At 38.0% G+C, this 20594-nt stretch overlaps 1 protein-coding gene across 7 annotated transcripts in view; it reads left to right on the top strand.

The window, feature by feature from the left end:
• CDK14 (cyclin dependent kinase 14) overlaps positions 1-20594 on the top strand; it is a 621048-nt gene that overhangs the window by 586962 nt on the left and 13492 nt on the right. The window contains exon 15 of one of the 7 annotated variants that reach the window (XM_053898332.1): positions 9061-9908. The exons of the other annotated variants lie outside the window; for them this stretch is intronic. The gene's annotated coding sequence lies outside the window, so the exon portion shown is untranslated. Of the gene's footprint in view, positions 1-9060; positions 9909-20594 lie in introns of those variants that run through there. 7 annotated transcript variants of the gene reach the window in all.

The following is a 20594-nucleotide window of genomic DNA, read 5'->3' on the forward strand; positions in this document are numbered from 1 at the left end:
ATTAAAATATTATCTTTGAAGGTTAGTTGGTTATATCCTTTAAGGGAAAAATATGCACATGAGATTTTATATTACTGAAGATTTAACACTCCTGAAAAAAAAAACAGAAGTACAATAAAACTGCAGGAGGAAAGACTTTCAAAAGCAGGTTAAAGGTGAAATATTGGCCCAATTAAAGCATGAGAATGGGATCAGGATTAAATGACACATTGGTAGAGAACAGTTAAATTATTAAAAACAGTACATAATTATGTCTATGTCATCACATCTCTTTAAATCCACCAAAAATCAGCTAAAAATGATACATGAATTCAGCAAAGTCGCAGGATACAAAATTAATGTACAGAAATCAGTTGCATTCTAATACACTAGTAAGCAGCAGAAAGACAAAGAAACTGATCCCATTCATAATTGCACCAAGAAGCATAAAATAGCTAGGAATAAACCTAACCAAAGATGTAAAAGATCTGTACGCTGAAAACCATAGAAAACTTATGAAGGAAATTGATACAAAGAAATGGAAAAACATTCCATGCTCATGGATTAGAAGAATAAATATTGTTAAAATGTCAATACTACCAAAAGCAATCTACACATTCAATACAATCCCAATCAAAATTGCACCAGCATTCTTCTCAAAGCTAGAACAAGCAATCCTCAAATTTGTATGGAACCACAAAAGGCCCCAAATAGCCAAAGTAATTTTGAAGAAGAAGACCAAAGCGGGAGGCATCACAATCCCAGACTTTAGCCTCTACTACAAAGCTGTAATCATCAAGACAGCATGGTATTGGCACAAAAACAGACACATAGACCAATGGAATAGGGACTCCAGAATTGGACCCACAAATGTATGGCCAACTAATCTTTGACAAAGCAGGAAAAAATATCCAATGGAAAAAAGACAGTCTCTTTAACAAATGGTGCTGGGAGAGCTGGACAGCAACATGCAGAAGAATGAAACTAGACCACTTTCTTACAACATTCACAAAGATACACTCAAAATGGATGAAAGACCTGAATGTGAGACAGGAAACCACCAAAACCCTAGAGGAGAAAGCAGGAAAAAATATTTCTGACCTCAGTCTCAGCAATTTCTTACTTGACCCATCTCCAAAGGCAAGGGAATTAAAAGCAAAAATGAACTATTGGGACCTCATCAAGATAAAAATCTTCTGCACTGCAAAGGGAACAATCAACAAAACTAAAAGGCAACCAATGGAATGGGAAGAGATATTTGCAAATGACATTTTGAATAAAGGGCTAGTATCCAAAATCGATAAAGAACTCACCGAACTCCACACCCAAAAAAATAACAAATAATCCAGTGAAGAAATAGGCAGAAGACATGAATAGACACTTGTCTAAAGAAGACATCCATATGGCCAACAGGCACAAGAAAAGATGCTCAAAGTCACTCCTCATCACGCCAGTCAGAGTGGCTAAAATGAACAAATCAGGAGGCTATAGATGCTGGAGAGGATGTGGAGAAACGGGAACCCTCTTGCACTGTTGGTGGGAATGCAAACTGGTGCAGCTGATCTGGAAAACAGTGTGGAGGTTCCTCAAAAAATTAAAACTAGATCTACCCTATGACCCAGCAATAGCACTGCTAGGAATTTACCCAAGGGATACAGGAGTGCTGATGCATAGGGGCACTTGTACCCCAATGTTTACAGTAGCACTTTCAACAATAGCCAAATTATGGAAAGAGCCTAAATGTTCATCAACTGATGAATGGATAAAGAAGATGTGGTTTATATATGCAATAGAATACTACTTGGCAATGAGAAAGAATGAAATCTGGCCATTTGAAGCAACGTGGATGGAACTGGAGAGTGTTATGCTAAGTGAAATAAGTCAGGCAGAGAAAGACAGGTACCATATATTTTCACTCATATGTGGATCCTGAGAAACTCAACAGAAGACCAGGGGTAAGGGGAAGGGGAAAAAAAGTTACAGAGAGGGAAGGAGGCAAACCATCAGTGACTCTTAAATACTGAGTACAAACTGAGGGGTTGATGGGGGGTGGGCAACCAATTTGGCAATAAATTTCATATAATAAATAAATAAATACATAAATCTGCTTTGGTAGTGCAAATAAATAAACTTTCTAAATCTTTTAAACATAATTCTAATTCTTTTAAATAATAATAATACTCTTTGTCCTTGTAATAACTTGCTCCATTTTTATTTGAAAATATAGTTAAATACTGTTAAGTACTCCTCTGGTAAGCTCTTTGCCATATGTCCCAATTAAGACATCCCTCTCTTTTTTCATATTGCAATTAAGATGCATGAGAATCAATAACAGCTACTTCAGTGTTAGTTCTAAACCCAAACTTTAGTAAGGGCAAATGTCACAAAGAGTATGTGGAAATCTCTTAAGACAGTTAGCAACTTCTTCCAAACATATTTATGAACAAGGTAATGATCCTTTCACCATTAACCCCATAATTCTTCTCCTTTTTATTTGAAATATCACCTTCATTTGTTAAAGATTGTCATAATTTTCACATCAGAAAGAGTAAGTGAACCAACATCTATCGAGTGATCCCTGAATTCTGAGATTTATTGTCTCAGATTGTAATTTTTTTAAGAAATTTTGTTTCCCATAATGAAATGAAGATTTTAGAGTCACACTTGAATTTCTTTTATGTATTTAAACTCATACCTATGATTACTGATGATGAACAATGTAACAAAATGGAAGTGTTAATCAACTCTTTATAGACTTGAGAAGTAGTAGAGACTACTGTTTATCTCTTCCCAAACTAAGCAACTGAAAGCAATATCATAGAAATGACATAGGAATCATACCATTATCATGTTTAGAATAAGAATTTCAGAATCTCTAGTTAAAGTTTTAAATAAAAATTACCAAGTCCAAATACTTTGACTTGGTGCTCATTATAGAATATGGTTATAAATAAATAGTCATTGGATGAAGACAAGAATTCCATTGCCTTATTGCCTCATACCTCAAAATAAGGTATAACTATGGAACAACAGAATATCATTATGTTGTATAATTGTTGATCACTTTAGAGATAAGAGATTCAAGCCTACTTTCCTTTCTGTAAACAAGAGGATGTCAGTAAGAGCATGTTAAATTTAAAGGGTTCATCTTTAATTTAGTAATGACCAAAGTGCCTTAAAGTATGCAGTTATTTTATTTTCTTTTTTCATACATGTGTTTTATGTGTTTGTAGTTCAAGAAGTTGAGTCATATTTGACACTCATGATTATTTCTGTTTTGATGTCCTATCTCTCTATTTCCTCTTTATAATTTCAGTTCATCACTAATGCCTTGAATAGATATCATTACCAAAATAATTCATTTGAATATACAGTGTTCAGCATGAAACATATCTTACTTCTTCCTTTTTTCTAAACAATTTTCTCTTAAACATAAGGATATTTAGCAAAGCTTCAATTATCTTAAGTTCCATTTCCCCAACTGAGAATGGTATTCATATGAGAATCCCAATTTTTTCACCAGATACCTGGAAATTTTTCTCTTGCCAGAAGGAAGAAACACAAACAAAAATAAAACACTATAAAGCTTGACAGATGTACCCAACACTATTCATTTAGCATAAAATCATGGGTTTTCTTATATGACTTATAGTATCTTTCTCATTACCTTCTCAAATTCTGTTCTATTACTTTTCAGAAGTGAATCTTCTCTCCTGTCTATATCATTTAAGAGCTAAATGCCATCACAGTGGAGTTGGAAAGAGTATGGGATTTGGAGTAAGAAAATCTGGGTGCAGGTTCCAACTTTGCCACTTACTAGTTGTGAGTCCTTAAGTAAATTATGTGTATTCTCCACCGTTCCTTTTCCCTATTGGAATAAAGATGGCAAAACCAACCACTTCACTAGGATTGTTTTAAAGAATTGATAAGTTGCAGTTTTTATCCAAGGACTTATGATCCAAATTATACATCATGGGCATGTATCTTTCAGGATAGGCTAGGTTTTGCTATGGCTTACCATAACAGATGTTTATTTCTTACTCACATTTTATATCTAATATGAGTCATCGGGGGCTCTGTAAGAGACACACGCTAACAGAGGCTACATCTCCATATGTCCCTCCTCAGTCACCTTGGCAGGGGAAAGAAATGTGACAAGATGATTACTGGCCCAAGATGAAGCAGCCACGCGGATGTGTACAGTTCATTGGTCAGAGCATGTTGAGTGTCCATGCCTAACTTCCAGAGAAGATAGGAAGGGTATTCCACTGAAGGTACAGAAGACAGAGAACTGGAAATTAGTACATAGTGCACTAATGACTGCCACAGAAATGTTAGCAAACATTAGAGATAACATAAAGTATTTCTAGGGAAGGATGAAAAGTCATTCCTGTTATTTCCTTAGATCCCAGAGATATTCAAAAAAAAATCCCAAGGGAGGAAAACAAGTCTGGGGGCAAAAATGAGAGCCTTGTGTGAGTGTCAAGCATGGAAAGGAACATAGGTCAAGGATTTCAATAAGAAAAGAAAGTGAGGAAAGAGATGGTGTCAAAGTGAAACCAGCTGGGTCTCACGTGTGTCTTGAGATCAAGCCCCATGCTTCTGGGTCTGAAGAGGGTTGCAAACTGCAGCCCGAGTGAACTCCTCCACAGTCCTCTGTATATCATCACATGTAGTATGTCTGCCCCATGCAGATGGCTTCATAGCCCCTGGACTCCACCTTTGTGCTCAGCTCCTGGTAGTAGGAACTGGTCTCACTGGTTGGTGTCTGGTCTCACTGTTGGCATTGTGTTCTTGTTTTGGCTTTTGTTGAGGCTTCACAAGCCACTAAAACAATCATAGCAAGGTTTTCTATCCCTCCATTCTCTCAGAACCTCTGAAGAACATCCTGTTTTCTTGTTGCTTAAAAGTAAAGGAAGTGAATCTCCCTATTATTTATACTTTTCATATAAATGAAAAAAGTTTAGATTTCATTATGCCGAATCCAGTTTTTCCTTAAACTTCCTCTACTTTGGCTTAATTGTAGAAGTGTTATGAGTTTGCAAGATGCTTGGGATCCCTTCTATATGTTTAGAATTTCTCTTCAGAATGTTCCCTCAAGAATACCACCAGTTGTCATTCAAATGGTGTGCATGTGTGTATGAGTGCATTGAGGAGAGGGAGATCAAAGGAAAAAGAAATGCAAAGCTTCAAGAAGGAGAAATGAGGAATGGCCTTGTTGCATCTGATCAGGTACAAAACTGTGGTCAAAATGTATGGATACTTTGAATTTGAAGCTCTTACTCCCTTCTTTATTATCACTCAAGGAACGAAATGGTTTAAATTAAGTTGAATAAAAGTAAAATTATGTGGATCAGAGAACTAAAGCATTTCTGTGCAAATTCCCCTGGGCACCCAAACCAGCAAGCAGATCAATGGGAAAGAGCAAGGTAGAAGGAGATTTAGGTGTGCTTGCCATGGTGACCTTGTGCTAACTGGGAGAAGAGTCATCCCTGATTCCACACTTTCCTTTTCTCTCCTTAATGGGTTCCTGAAGATCTTCAGGCTCTTCCACACCTGCAGACCACCCCAGGTCCCAGAGAGACACCATAAACCATAAACCTTTCTTGTCTCTTAGGAAAGAAGGAGCAAATAATTCATGTGCCTAGGATGAATAGGGTACAAGTGTAGATAGAGTTTAACCAAGAAGATGAAACTGAGCAAGAGTCATTAGTATGCCAAGCTTCCAGACCAAGTTCTGTTATGCCACAATTCTGAAATGACAAAACCAAAGTAAGACCACAGAAGGCAGATCAGTCTGTAAAAGCAGATACAGGAGACCATGGGTTGGTCTTCTGATGATAAGAAAAAACACTGTGATTGGTAAGAAAAACAAAACTTTGTCCAGAACATAAGAATATGAAATATTTCTCTAACAGCTGCAGCTTTCTCAACCATAAAATATAAAATGCCTGCCTTTTGCAGGTGGGGGGCCAGAGGCACAATAAATCCTCTCTAACTGCTCAGGTGAGTCCTCAGAGAGGATCATTGTCTGCAGGCCTCTCTGAGAGGGAAAACGTAGGTGGCCATATTAGAAACAATTGCAAATTCTTGGCTGATACTCTTTTTTACCTTAAAAGGAAAAATAAGAGTTCAGGGTCATTGACAAAGCTATGAGAAGCTCTCAATAATGTTTATTTTCACAATGATAAAATAAATACGGCATATGAAATAAAGTGAAGAATGGGTACAATGGAATTCATTTCTATTTATCTGTTATCCTGCATTAATGTTGGTACATCACTGATAATGACTTTAATAAAGAAGAAAAGAAGAGAAGAATGAAGGATTATGTCGGGGGAAAGAATCTTTGATTCAGCTCCTCATGTTTCTGAGGATCATCTATTTAGATCCCTATGCTGGGATCCACACCTCCCAGTTATGCTTCTCTTGCAGCAGTTGCCTTCATCAGATCGAATGGTCCAGGTTCCATCTTTCTTGAAGGAACACAACCCATAGACTGAATGAGATTTTTGTTTTGTTTTGTTTTGTTTTGTTTTGTTTTGTTTTGGTTGGTTGGTTGTATTTTGATCATCGAGGGAGAGTGTAGGAAATCATGTAAGCCTTTTCCCCCTTAATAGAAGTCTCCCTAGACTGTGCCAGTTGTCCAAAAGGAATTACCTTCAAGTACTTAACTTTCACAGAAGCTATTTCCTCTGCAGTATGCTCTAAAATTGTGGCTAGATGGTGGAAATGCTCCTTGATGGTTCAACATTCTGACAGTCTAATCCTGAGATCCTTGACTGGGGTCCCTGGACCTACTAATGGAATTCACAAAGTCGGTGAGCCAACTTAGACTGTATGGAAAAAAACCTGACTGTAATTATAAAGATGTCGTTTTCTAGAGAGAATTCTTGGTGTTCACCCGGTTCTTCAGTTTGGCAGTGACTCACAAAGTTTTAAGAATCATCACAGTCCAAGTACTCTGTGCCTGTTCTCCTACTGGCAGTTGCATTTATCAGTGTTTTGCCCACTGAGGAATTGGTGAGAGTAGGAAAGAGGAGGTACATTAAAGAAATTTTTTTTGTTGGTGAGAAACATCATAATCTCAGATTCTGAATTAAAACTGATGTTTTCTGGGACACCTGGGTGGCTCAGTCGGTTGAGCGTCCAACTTGGGCTCAGGTCATGATCTCACAGCTCATGAGTTCGAGCCCTGTGTCAGGCTCTGTGCTGATGGCTCAGAGCCTGAAGCCTGCTTTGGATTCTGTGTCTCCCTCTTTCCCTGCCCATCCCCCACTCACACTGTGTCTATCTCTCTTTCTCTCAAAATAATAAACATTTTAAAAAATTTTTTAAAAAACTGATATTTTCTGTTACATAGCAATGTGACATTTCCTGTGTAATCTCGTTAAAAACTCATAAAATGATGCAGTTAAGTTTTTTGCATTTTATTGTAAGATTTACCTTAAAAACATAAATATATATAAGGGTGTAATTAATTACATGTACATTTAGAGGTGAAGTGTACTGATAAATAATAGGATGGATTAATGGATGGCTAGAACCATAGGCAGATGAATAGATATATTACAAGGCAAATATGTCAAAATGTTTATTGCAGGATCTATATAGTGGATATGTGGATATTCACTGTATAATTCTTTTGTTTTTCTGTAGGTTTGAAAAAATATGTGATCATGATATTTAGAATGCATGCAACTGTGTTTGAAAATTTTAATAAAATTGTAATAAGTATATAATCATAATATTTAGAGTACACACAATTGTAAAAGGCACCACAGACAGAATAAGAGTGAAAAGGAGTGAATTTTGATTTCACAAAATTTTACAAAATCTGATTTTACAGATTTTATCTAAGTTGATTTTACAACTTAGATATTTATTGATTCAATTTGGAGGCAATTCTTAGGGGAACCTGGCTGGCTCAGTCAGTAGAGAATGTGACTCTCGATCTCAGGGTTGTGAGTTCAAGCCCCATGTTGGATGTGGAGCCTACTTCTAAAAATTGAATAAATAAATAATTTGGAGGCAATTCATTAGTACCTAGAAGTAAATGTACATATTTTCAAATTTCAAGTGAAAAGATTTTATATCAAGATGGATTACTGTGATATATGTGTAGTGCTTAGAAAGATAGCCCTCCAAACAGTGACTGTGATTGCATGCATACTTTTCTAACAGAAAGTTCTTGTTGCCATTAGTTGTTTCCTAGTCTCTCTAAATATTTCTTTGCTTCATTTCACACCATTATTCCTAGTAATTTCTCTCTGCTTTATGCCTAAAATCAATACATTATAATTTTTCTTAAGAAAGTACTGAGAAAGACAAGATTTTACTTTACCATGTTAATCCAAGTATGAGTGGTTTTACATCCTGCTTGCACCGAGGTACTCAATAATTAATTATGAGAACTCTGGCTCTATGTAATTGATTATATAAACTCTAGCACTAAAACTCTGGAGGTCAGTAATTAGAAAACAAAAGAGCTTTTCCATTTTAGCATCTCAGGCCCTGCTCATTGTGCATGACATCTCATGCAGAGCCGCCAAATGGAAGAATTGCAAGAGACACATAACCAAAACAGCTTAGTGAAGCTAATGAGGGTGGGTGTGTTTTTCCCCCACATTTTTATATTTCTTACAATGTACATCTATTTAATTATTACGTTGAAAATGGAACTGGAATGATTTTACCCCCTGAAAGCAACAAAGTCACTAGATCAGTGTTTGTTTTTGTTTTTGTTTTTGTTTTTCCAAATGGCCCCAGTGTTCAAAGTCAGAACTTTTGAAAGGACTTAACAGAGCATCATGAGACGTGATAGGTGCTTAGGTACAATTTTAATGCCAGCAGACTGGAAAACAAACAGACAAGGCATGACTCTGTTCTTTAGCATCTGTGTGAAGAGGAAATAAGATCTTTCTGGATGTGCTCTGCTCACAGGTGTGGAAGGGAGGATGTCACATTCCTGACTTAACCACTGTGTGTGGGATTCTGGTTTAGGACAAGGTGAAAAAGTGTTGCATTGCCTCCCACAGTAAGAGCTCGATTCCCCTAATTCCATTGGTGCTTTTGTTTCAGTCCACCACAAGTGGCCACTAAAAAAGCATGAAGCATCCCCTAATCCCATGAGCCTGTGTGTGCCAGCTACTGTCCCTGCATTCTCCAGCTCTGTTACCATTGGAAGGGAGAGATTGACCCAGCCCTGCAAGTGCTGTTCTTTGCTCTGCCGCTGAGCCACTGAGCTGTTGGCACTTTAATTGTTTTATACTAGGAGGAAACCAGTTGTGTTGATGTGAGTGTCTTATTCATCAGACATTACCGCCTTCACATTTTTAATGAGCTGAAACTCCTAGTCCACGATGTGCAACCACAGTGAATCAAGGAAAGAGCATAGTGATGATGTTTTCTAATTTATTGCGGTTGCTCTTTAAAAGATATGACAGTATTTCAGAGCCCCAAATGCTGCAATTTGAAAGTCTGTCTGAGGTCATAGGCTAATCAAAAACAGTAAATCATGTTCAACTTACAAAGGACAGCAGAGCAGTGAAGCTAGGAGTTAGTGCACATTTGTTTTGTCTTTTCCTTTTAAATGCATATGCAAATATAAAGACACAAGTGAGCAAACTATTTAATGAGTACCTAAGGCATCTTTCTGGTGGGTGGTGATTGATATGGGGGTGGGGAAGGGGTGTCCTGTACAGCAGAGTATCGGGCAGTATTTGCACTTCTTGTCATTTGAGAATGGCAGTCTTAGCCTCCTCCTCCGAGCCATCCTGCTCAGGCATGTGTGAATTTAAAAGATGAATTTATTGAAAGTACAACTGAGAATTATGGTAGAGAACAAGCTGATGGGTTTGAATTCAACAACCGCATTAGAGCAGAATTGGACCTACCATGGCTTCAGTAAAAAAAAAAAAAAAAAAGAACTTACAGAGGAAGGTCTAAAACACTCAAGGAGAGATGAAAAATCCCTTGGAGGCTGAGAGAAGGAAGGTCCAGATCCCACCCTCTTTTCAGCAGATCTTTTGCCACTCTCCGTGTTTAGCATTTGTAACACTTTGTGACACACATTTTGAGACCAGAGCGTCAGCATGTCTTAGTTTGTGTAGTAAAGTGCCGAGTTTGCTGGCTCTGTTTTTATAAAGTTGGAAGTAGCAACTTGTCAACCCTGTTGTTTCTGTGAGGGTGACCAATTCATTGTGATTTGCTCCAGTTTTAAAACTGAGAGTCCTCCATCCTAGAAACCCTCCTCGGTCCTGGCAAGCCACATCACAGTTGGTACCCCCTCATTCTTCGAAATGCTGTGGCTCCTCTAGTGAATGCAGGGGGATTTAAACCTGGAACATAACCTCCTGCTGCAGCTATGCCAGAGGACATTGAGCCAGTGACTAAAGGAGTAGAACTTAAACACACACACACACACACACACACACACACACACAACTCCATTTTATAAAATCTGTTCTTATGGTTGTGGTCCTATTTTTTAAGGCACTTTCATTTAATGAGAGAATTAATGGAAATATACTTTGAGAGAAGATGCTACCTGAGCACAAAATGCTAGTATTTATTTCTCATGACATGTGTTCTGTAATTCTCTCTCTCAGAGCTCATCTTGGCTATTAGATATAGCAACTTATGGAGCGCCAGGCTGGCTCAGTCGATAGAGCATGCAACTCTTAATCTCGGAGCTGTGAGTTCAAGCCCCACATTGGGGGTGAAGATTACTTAAAAACAAAATCTTAAAAAAAAAGATATAGTAACTAGTTATAGCAGTATAACCAGTACCAAAATACTTTGGTTGTAATTTTGTGGAGATGCATATCAGATGACTTTACATGTAGATCATCTTAGTTTCCATGACTCAGCACTTAGTGATTTGTCCTTGGTCTTCATCGGGAAGTTGTTCATTGGCACTGTTCACATTGTGAGGCTGATACGTGGGCAGGGGTCGGTGCCCAGTGAGCTGGATGTCCAGCATCCGCATCCCCCCGTCCTTGTTTGGACCCTTCTCAGGAAAAAAAATGTTGCTATGATAGTGTCTACGATGTGTCGTTCTGTGACAATATCAGAATGTGCTCCACAAGAATAGATGTTTCGGCTAGAATATGATGTCCATTTTCCTACCTGTGTTCAGCAGAATACCTCAGTAAAAATTATATGACTTATGGAAAAAAAACAGAGTAAGAATTTTTTTTTCAATTTGGTAACCATAATGTCTCAGTCTATTAAGACTGCTATAACAGAATACCACAGAATGGGGGCTTTATAAACAACAGAAATTTATTTCCCACCATTCAGGAGGCTGGAAGTCCATGGCACCAGCAGATTCATGTCTGGACCCTCTTTCACTTCTTTCCTGTGTCTTCACATGATGAAGGGGTGAGAGAGCTCTCTAGGGTCTCTTTAATAAGGGCACTAATCCCATTCATGTGAGTTCCACCCTCGTGATCTAATCACCTCCCAAAGATTCCATCTGGAAATACCATCACACTGGGGATTAGGTTTCAACATAGGAATTTGGGGAGCATACAAACATTCGGTCTAAAGCACATAGAACTCACAAAAGCAGTAAAAACACTAATAAAAATACTAGCATAGCTTACAGGTGAAAGAAGATTGATGGAAGGGTTAAAGATATAGAATTTTGGATGGCAGAGCAAAATGTGCTAATATCAAGAAGACATGTGCAGTAAACAGTGAATTCCAAGCCAGAGCATGTGGCCAAGCCAAGCCAAGCAGAAGCATGTGGGTAAGTGGATGGTAGGTAGGGTACCATGCCCCTCTTCAACTCACGTGCAACTGTTTTTATGTCTCTGACATGTGGCTGCCGTGACTTGGTGGCTCAAAACTTCAACAGTAAATCTACATCTCTCACATGAAACCATCTGACTTCTGGTTTCTGCTGACACCGTTCTTTATCCATCCTTTGTAATCTAACTTCGACCACAGAAATTTATGTTTTAGCTTTGCAGATTTCTGCAATACAATGGTTCACTAGATAGAATGACATTGTAGGTGATCATATTAAATTGAATTCAAAACCCTTAGCATGAAAACTTCTTCTTCTTCAACACTTTGGATAATAGTACTAGGCAGGTTTTCATTTGAAAGAAAAAATTCCACCCAAAATGAAGTCTCAGATCTCCTCTCAGATCTTTTAATGAAAGTCAGACATGAATCCTTGTCTTTCTCTGACTGCTAAATACTTAGAAGTAGTTTTATATTTGTGTGTGTTTGTTTTAAGTTGTAAAAAATTTGCACACTGCTTGTCTATATAGCTTTGTATTTGGTTTATTTAAATATAGTTCAGTAGGACTGTAATATATAAGGAAGGTGAAAGTCTGAATCCTGTTTAATTAACTTATCCCACTTGGCAGCCAGTCAGTTATAAAGGTATGCTGAGCAAATAAAGATTCAAATGTGAAATCCTTGGAAAGAACAAGTCCCATTTGGTAAAGGGTCTTCTATTCTTAATTTTGTCATTAAAATTATTTCAATGAGCTATTTCAAACCTCACAGTTATGTATTTGTATATGTGGACACATGATTATATAGATACGATTTTATAAAAGATTTTGTAAAAGACGGTTTGTGTCTTGGATGCTCTTAGAAGATCCAGATCAGTACTTCCCTTGTCTCCCTGCACTTCTCTTGACCTTCATTGAGACAGGACATGCTCCTAGAATTGCCATCCGCATGGGTCTAAAATATGACTAGTCTTTTACATTTACATAAATCTGATTTAATAAACAGTCACACCAGCATTCTTTTCAGTTACCACTAATTATACATCATACAATGCCTGGTTTTTAATGGGGATTTCAATAAATGTTCACTGATAGTGATGATTATTAAAATGATATGTTAAGTTTCCTTGTGTGAGAAATGCTCTGTTTGAAATGTGAGACTTATAGCTTTGCCTAAAATTTTTTAATTAAAATCTCCGCTTTGGCATGAAGCTTAAAATGTGCAAAGTCACTGCAATTAGTGCCTTGTGCATCCATATGGATGTTACTAAACGGCTTTCAACTTAAAGGATTTGAGCTATTTTGAATGATGGACCTTCTGTTAAGCTTAAAACAAAGCCTGTCTATCTCTGCATTCATTTTAATTAATATTCTCTTGCTGGTCTCAAAGATGTGTTCTCTTCTGGGGGGTGGAGGGATGGGGAAGAAACATGATTATCATAAGTCAGAAATAAGTTACAGAAGTAGGTTTGACTGATTTTCTACTTCCTTCAGGAAGCTCCCAAGGAGCTTCAATGCAATGTCAGAGAACTGGAAACCACTGATTTCAAATTTTCTGCAAGAAAACTATATTTCTAGCCAAATCATGACATAATTAAAGTCACTCAAAACAACGAAGAAATTAAGCTGTCCCCAGATTTTCTGAAATCAGTATAAAGATTAAAACTTAACCATTTTGAGTCTAACATTTATGTAGAATCTACAGTATAAAACTTGAGTATATGTGTTCTATATATAAAAATGAATATATGTGCCATATATATTCATTCATATACATACATATATATATGTATGTATATGTGTGCATGTATATATATGTGTATATATATATATATGCACATATTTACTTCAGAGAGATCCATGCTTGCCTATTGCTTAGGGTTTAGCAGGCTTATTTCTGGAGTTAATTTTCTATAAGTAGTGAATGCTGCTTGAAGGTGAATTAAGTACAAAAGATTAATTTCATTGTTTTTCTTAGTATTTTAAGCAAAATTAAACTCAAGGCAGCACAGCCTGGTAGGTTTTTACTTTCCTGGATATTTCCCACATGAAATCTTTTTAATGTGGTACTTGAGGAGGGGGAGCTTTTTGGACTATGTTTTCCATAATATCAGAATAAATTCTATAGACAGTTATCTGTGTTAGCTAAGGCCCTGCTTTTCTAACTATTTTCAGACATCTCCCCTATAACTACTTTCCATTTGCCTTCAGAAAGATATTCACTAAGGTGGCCACTATAATCCTTTGACTATCATTTGACAATTTAGGCCAGTTTTGAATGCTGGTATAAAAGTAGACAACTAAGGGGCGGGTGACTCAGTCAGATTAAGTGTCCAACTCTTAATTTTGGCTCAGGTCGTGATCTCAGATTTCACGGGGTCAAGCCCCGCATGGGGGCTCCATGCTTGGGATTCTCTCTCTGCATCCTCCCCTGCTTGCACACACACTCTCTCAAAATAAATAAATAAACTTAAAAAAGAAAAGTAGCTAGCTAAAATATCTTTATTGAGTTCTTAAGAATAAGATAAGTGTAAAAATTACAAAGCAGAATTGTAATTTACCAGAACATGTGGGTAAAATAATTTTTCTAACATGTGAATAGAAAGGCATAAAATTAGTAACTAGATTTGGCACAAAGCTAACCTAATTTTTCCACATTGTCTGATTTTTAATTTTTATTCCTTTTTTTTAAAAGCATGTAATTAATTACCTATCTATCTTTAAATGACTCCTGTACCAGTGGTTTGGTTTCTACATTTGAAAAGAAGATTGGAATTGGTTTTATTTCAGATAAACAGATAAAAGCTAAACTTGGTCAAATGACATAAATTGTTTTTTCTTGAAGATAATTATTTCATAATTCTATACCATCTTTGCCATTGTGAGGCAGCTTTCCTTCTGTTAAATTTTAATAATTCTTCCCTCTCTGTTAGCATCTTAACAAAGAGTCTCTCAAACAGAAATGAGCGGATTACCCTACAGTTTCACATACATCCTGGTGAATATCCTGTTCACAATTTAGGCGATGAAAGGAAAACCTACAGTTGTTTTAATTTGGAATCAAAATAATCGCTTCTCTCCAGTGAGGCTTAGAGGAGAAAAAAATGGGCCAGAGTCTTCCTGTAGAAAAAAAGAAGAATACTTCGCAGAGAGGTAATGCAGCAGGGGGGACAAAAAAAGGCAATAAAACAAACACAAAACCTTAGAGTGGGTAAATAGGCTAGTGGAAGAAAGGCCATCTGATCACATAGAAGCACCCTGAGCTGGGGTCTTCAGCTGTATGGTCCCGCCGGCGTGTAAACTGCATGTGTATGTGGAGGGGTGTGTGTGTATGTACACACAGAGATTTAATGGGGAGCACAGAGGGAATTAGAAAGAGCCTGGCCCGTTTTTAATTTGGGTCTGTTTGCTTGCATTTAGCACTTAAGGGCTTCTACATTCAGTTTGCTCAAAAGAGTGATGAAGCACTCCTTGCTTATGCCTCAAATCAGAAATGCATGAAGTGCAGCTGCAGAGATAATACATTTTCCCCAAAGGCTTTGGCTGAGCAAATTAGGTGTCAATGGGGTGCCTGCGCAGGCAGTACTCTCTCTAATTAGTCTCTTGAGCCTAGTTGGTGGCGGGTATGAGATGATCTAATCAATTGGTCTGTGTCTGATGGTTCGTGTAAAAATCCTACCAGGCAGACTCTCTCCCACAGGTCACCCACCTGCACAGCGGGACTGCTCATTTTCATTTTTCATCTCCTCCATCACATGATGCTGACAGTTGGTTTTAAGAAAATTGAATCCAAAAAATATCTAGTTCATAGGGCACATGGGTCAGAACAAAGTTGCATTATGGGTACCAGCGATCCAATTAATTAATATTTATAGCTGAGAAGCTCTATGTAGATATTTCTGAATAGGGATTTTATCAATAAAATCCAATTTCTTGTTTAAAACATTCATTTCTAGAGAAAGAACATTGCAGAAGCAGAAAGCAAGGTAAAAATGGCACCCATTAATCTGATGATATATAGACTTATATGTTGATGCGCACTTAGTTGAGCTTGTAAGTTATAGTCACTGTTCATTTGTGTTGCATATGTGGTCTATTTTAATAATCAATTAAATGTAAGGGAAGGATTTATGTTGCTATTATATTTTGCTTCTCTGTGAATGTCGTTTACCATCACTCCTTCCACCTACCTCCCCACATGTCAAATGTATGATTACATTTAGATCTTGAAGAATTTTTCTAGCAGTAAATTGATGCACCTTATATATAGTCCTTGCAAATTGAAACTGTTGCTGATGCTGCCCAAGGAGGGAGAAAGGCTGTCCCATGCCGCTGATGAACAGTGTCAGGCAGGATACTTGGCACAATTTGGTCTACAGAGTCATCTCACAGAGATGGAAAAGAGGCTAGCTCTCATTGGCACTGCCCTTCTTTTTTATTACTGGCTCTTTTCATTAAATGTCTGAGCCCAAACATAAGTAATGGACTTATCCATAATCACCATGTTCACAATTTATTATCCAATTACTATTATGCATTATCCTTTAATATCCAATTCTGCTTATGCCCTGGGTTAGGCACATGCTATTCTTCTAGAAATTACACTCGAAGAATCAGGACAAAGGCAAAGACAAACACCAGCAATGGCCAAAAAAAAAAAAGTTGCATATCAACCAAACAGGATAGTAACATGCCCTGGCTCATGGTGACTACATAGTTTATTATTATGTCAGATCAGATATACTGAAAATCAGATCATTCAAACAGAATGTCATGAGGTTAAAAAAAAAAGTTTGTCCCACAAGACCCACCTTTCTTGGCCAGTGATGTATCTGCCGATGTCTGACTCTGTACCCAGCACTGTGCTTTTTCAGTAAGAGTACAGGCACAGCGTTTGCCCTCAGTCAATGTGCCATGAGGGAACTCTACACCTAAAAATATATTCCACTCCCAAATTTTCAGATTCTACCCTCTCCTTTCCTGTTCATTCAGCAGCAGTTTACTGAATATCTGAGCAGGGTTTCTTGGCTCTACTGTAGGGACACAGTAGTTAACAAAACCAAGCTTAATCAGAAACATAATGATGCCACCTGTCTCCTTACTTGCTCCCTCACAGGAAATGTCCCCACCCTGGAGGGACTAAATTAAGTCACTCGTTTAGGAGGTCAGCCTGGGAACCAGGTCTGCATTCAGTTGATGAAAGTGGTAGAATGGAGGAAAGCCAGCCATTGGCAGCAGTTGGCCCTTGAACAACACGAGTTTGAACTACTCAAGTCTATTTCCTTGCTGATTTTTTTTGATAAATGTAGAACACTACCGTAAATGTATTTTCTCTTCCTTACGGTTTTCCTGATAACATTTCCTCTTCTCTAGCTTACCATATTGTGGGAATACGGTGCATAATGCATATACAAAATATGTGTTAATCAACTGTTCATGTTACCAGTATATCTTCCAATCAACCGTAGGCAGTTAGTAGTTACTTTTGGGGGAGTCAAAAGTTCTACGCAGATTTTCAGCTGTGCATGGAGCCAGTGCCCCAATCCCTACGTTGTTCAAGAGTCAACTATATATCATTTGTGTGTGGTTGTAGGAACTCCATGCTTAGGTAAGCTCATGTTAAGACAAACCCACCACTCTCCCATTTGTCCAAGGTGGGCAGGCTTCCTGGAAGAGATGAAATCTCTGTCGAAGCAACATGGAAGACAAAGAGCATTTTTTTCATCTGCTTAATAAAAATGTCAAGTTTGGTAGCAGGGTTGGGTGCCACCTGAAGATGCCTGTGGACAGGTGTGTTTGAAATGCTGCGGGGACAAGTGCTCTCTGTCTTTGATGTCATGGACCTCAGGAAAGATGTCAGTGCACAAGTCAGAATGCATGATTATGTGGGAGCAACAGGTAGAACAAAAGATGGATTTACTTCATTTCCCTGGAAGAACAAGGTGGGATGGGACAAACGCAGTTGTTCTCATTTAGTTATTTTTGCTAGGGTGGTGACTTATTTAAGAAAAGGTTTGATCAGGGTGCCTGGGTGGCTCAGTCAGTTAACCGTCCGACTCTTGATTTCAGCTTGGGTTATGATCTCACAGTTTCTAAGATTGAGCCCCGTATTGAACTCAGTGCTGACAGCACGGAACCTCCTTGGGATTGTCTCTCTATCCTTTCTCTCTCTCTCTTTCTCCCCCTGCTCACTCTCTCTCTCTCTCAAAATATATAAATAAACATTTAAAAAAGAGAGAGAGAGAGAGGTTTGGGGGGCCTGGGTGGCTCAGTCGGTTAAGCACAGGACTTGGGCTCAGGTCATAGTCTCGCAGTTTGTGAGTTTGAACCTTGTGTGGGGCTCTATGCTGACAGCTCAGAGCCTGGAGCCTGCTTCAGATTCTGTGTCTCCTTCTCTCTCTGCCCCTCCCCTGCTCATGCTCTATCTCTCAAAAATAAATATTTTTGTTTAAAAAAAGATTTGATAAAGGCATATCTGGGCAACCTGGCAGGGGTGAGGGCTGGCCAAGTGAGCCACAAGCAGCAAGTATTTGAGAAAATACCTGAGGAGTTTTGACTTAGTGATAGCAAAGGGCCTATGTGTGATATCCATCCAACCAGGCTTCTCACTCCACCCCCAGGTCTCTCCCAGAAACTTAAGGTAAGGGCTTTTGTTTACATTTGTGTCAGTCACTGAGGATAGGGAACTCTTAAGAATGGAATGTTACCTCTATCTAATACCATAAACAAAGTTTAACTCAAAATGGATTGAAGATCTAAATGTAATAATTAAAACTATTAGAAGAAAGCAGAAGTATTCATAACCTTAGATTTGACATTGGATTTTTAGATATGACACCAAAACCACAAGCAACAAAAGAAAAAAATGGATAAATTGGACTTCATCCTAATTAAAATTCTTTTGTGCATGAAAGAACACTATCAACACAGTAAAAAGATAATCCACAAAATGGGAGTAAATATTTGCAAATCAAGGGATTAACATCCAAAATATATAAAGAGTCCTACAACTCAACACAAAAAGACAACCTAATTTAAAAATGGGCAAAGGACCTGGAATATATATTCTCCAAAGAAGACATACAAATGTTCATCAAGCACATGAAAAGGTGCTCAACCTAACTCATCATTAGGTAAATGCAAATCAGAACCATAATGAGGTACCAGTTCACCCCACTAAGATGTCTATAATCCAAAAAAAAAAAAAAAAGGCAAAAACAGAAAATAACAAATATTGGCAAGGGTGTTGTAGAGAAATTGGAACTTTAGTGTATCACTGGTAGGAATAAAAAGTGATGCAGCCACTGTGGAAAATAGTTTTCCAATTCTCAAAAAGTTAAATATAAAATTTCCATATGACACAGCAATTCCACCCCTGGGTATTTACCCAAAAGAATAGACAACAGGTGTTTAAATACTTGTCCATGAATGTTCATAGCAGCACTATTCATAATAGCAAAAAGGCAAAAACAGTCCATATACACATCAGCTCATGAATGGATGAACAAAATGGAATATTATTGGCCATAAAAAAGAATGGAGTACTGATACATGCTCCAACATGGATGGATTGTGCTAAGTGGAAGAAGTCCAACACAACAGGTCACGTATTGTAGGATTCTGTTTGTATGAAATATCCAGAACAGGTGAATACATAAAGACTGAAAGCAGGTTAATGGTTGCCGGGGCTGGGGCAAGAGGAGAATGGGAGTGACTGCTTCAAGAATATGAGGACTGCTTTGAGGGTAGCAAAAATGTTTTGGAACTAGATAGAGGTGATGTTTGCATAACATTGTGAGTGTCCAAAATGCCACTACATCACATATGCTTTAAAATGGTTAATTTTATGTTCTATGAATTTCATCTCAATGAAAAAGAAAAGATGGAAGGTTACCCTTCCATACTAAGTGGAGGAAATGAGTAGAGAGTCAGGAGTGTGCTGTTCCTAACTGTGAGGCTGGAACTTTCTGCTCTCTTGGTCAGAGTAGCACCACACATCAGTGAAGTTCTTGGCACGAACAGCCTGCATGTGCAGCAGGAGGACAGCTGTGCGGTGAGGTCTCAACAAAAGATCAAGGTTCCTTCTCTGCTTGGGAGGATGACCATGTGGCACTATAGAAGGGGACAAGCAGGCCTGACCAGGCCTCGGTGACCTTGAGCTTCTAAATGGAGATGATGAGTTGGTTCTGGAATTCAGTGGAGCTGGAATCCCTGGGCTGTGTGACATGATCCTGGGAGTGTTCCTTTTCATCCTTCCTCGCAAGACATTTCTTTCCCATCCTAGGACTCCATGACAATGTTTAAGGACCAAAGAGAAATGTGAAGAGGAACAGAGGGAACATTCCTTCTTTCTTCTTGAACTGTTCACACGGAAGTAGTTACCGAGCTTAAGCAGGCACCATTGGAAACACACAGTCATAGGCAGTATGTTGGGAAGAGACTGGCAATTCAGGTCATACTGGCCAATTTTCATTCTGCTGAAAGTAGGTCTGATAATAGGCAACCAAGGAATTATATACAGCTGGATTTTTTTAAAGCATGTATGTGATCCATTTTTCTATTTCATGTTCATAAAAATGAACATGAGGATATGTCCTTTTAATGGTCTGTATGATACTACAGGCACTTAATTAAGACCAGTATCACTACTAATGATTTGGGGAAGGAAATTTGCTGAATTTCTTTTTCTCTAAATAATCCAAGAAGAAGTTAGACCATTTACATTCATGGAGTTAAGTTATTTTAAGGGAAAAAGTGTAGTCAGAACATTTGTTTATCATATTATAAGAGCTGTTTTGGTGAAGGAGAGTACTCTGCCTCCGAAATGTGTGCTCAGGGTAGCTGTGGAGAAAACGGATAGGC

Source organism: Panthera pardus, unplaced genomic scaffold (assembly GCF_024362965.1).
Source record: "Panthera pardus isolate Hobbes unplaced genomic scaffold, ASM2436296v1 HiC_scaffold_8, whole genome shotgun sequence".
Classification (NCBI taxonomy): Eukaryota; Metazoa; Chordata; class Mammalia; order Carnivora; family Felidae; genus Panthera; species Panthera pardus.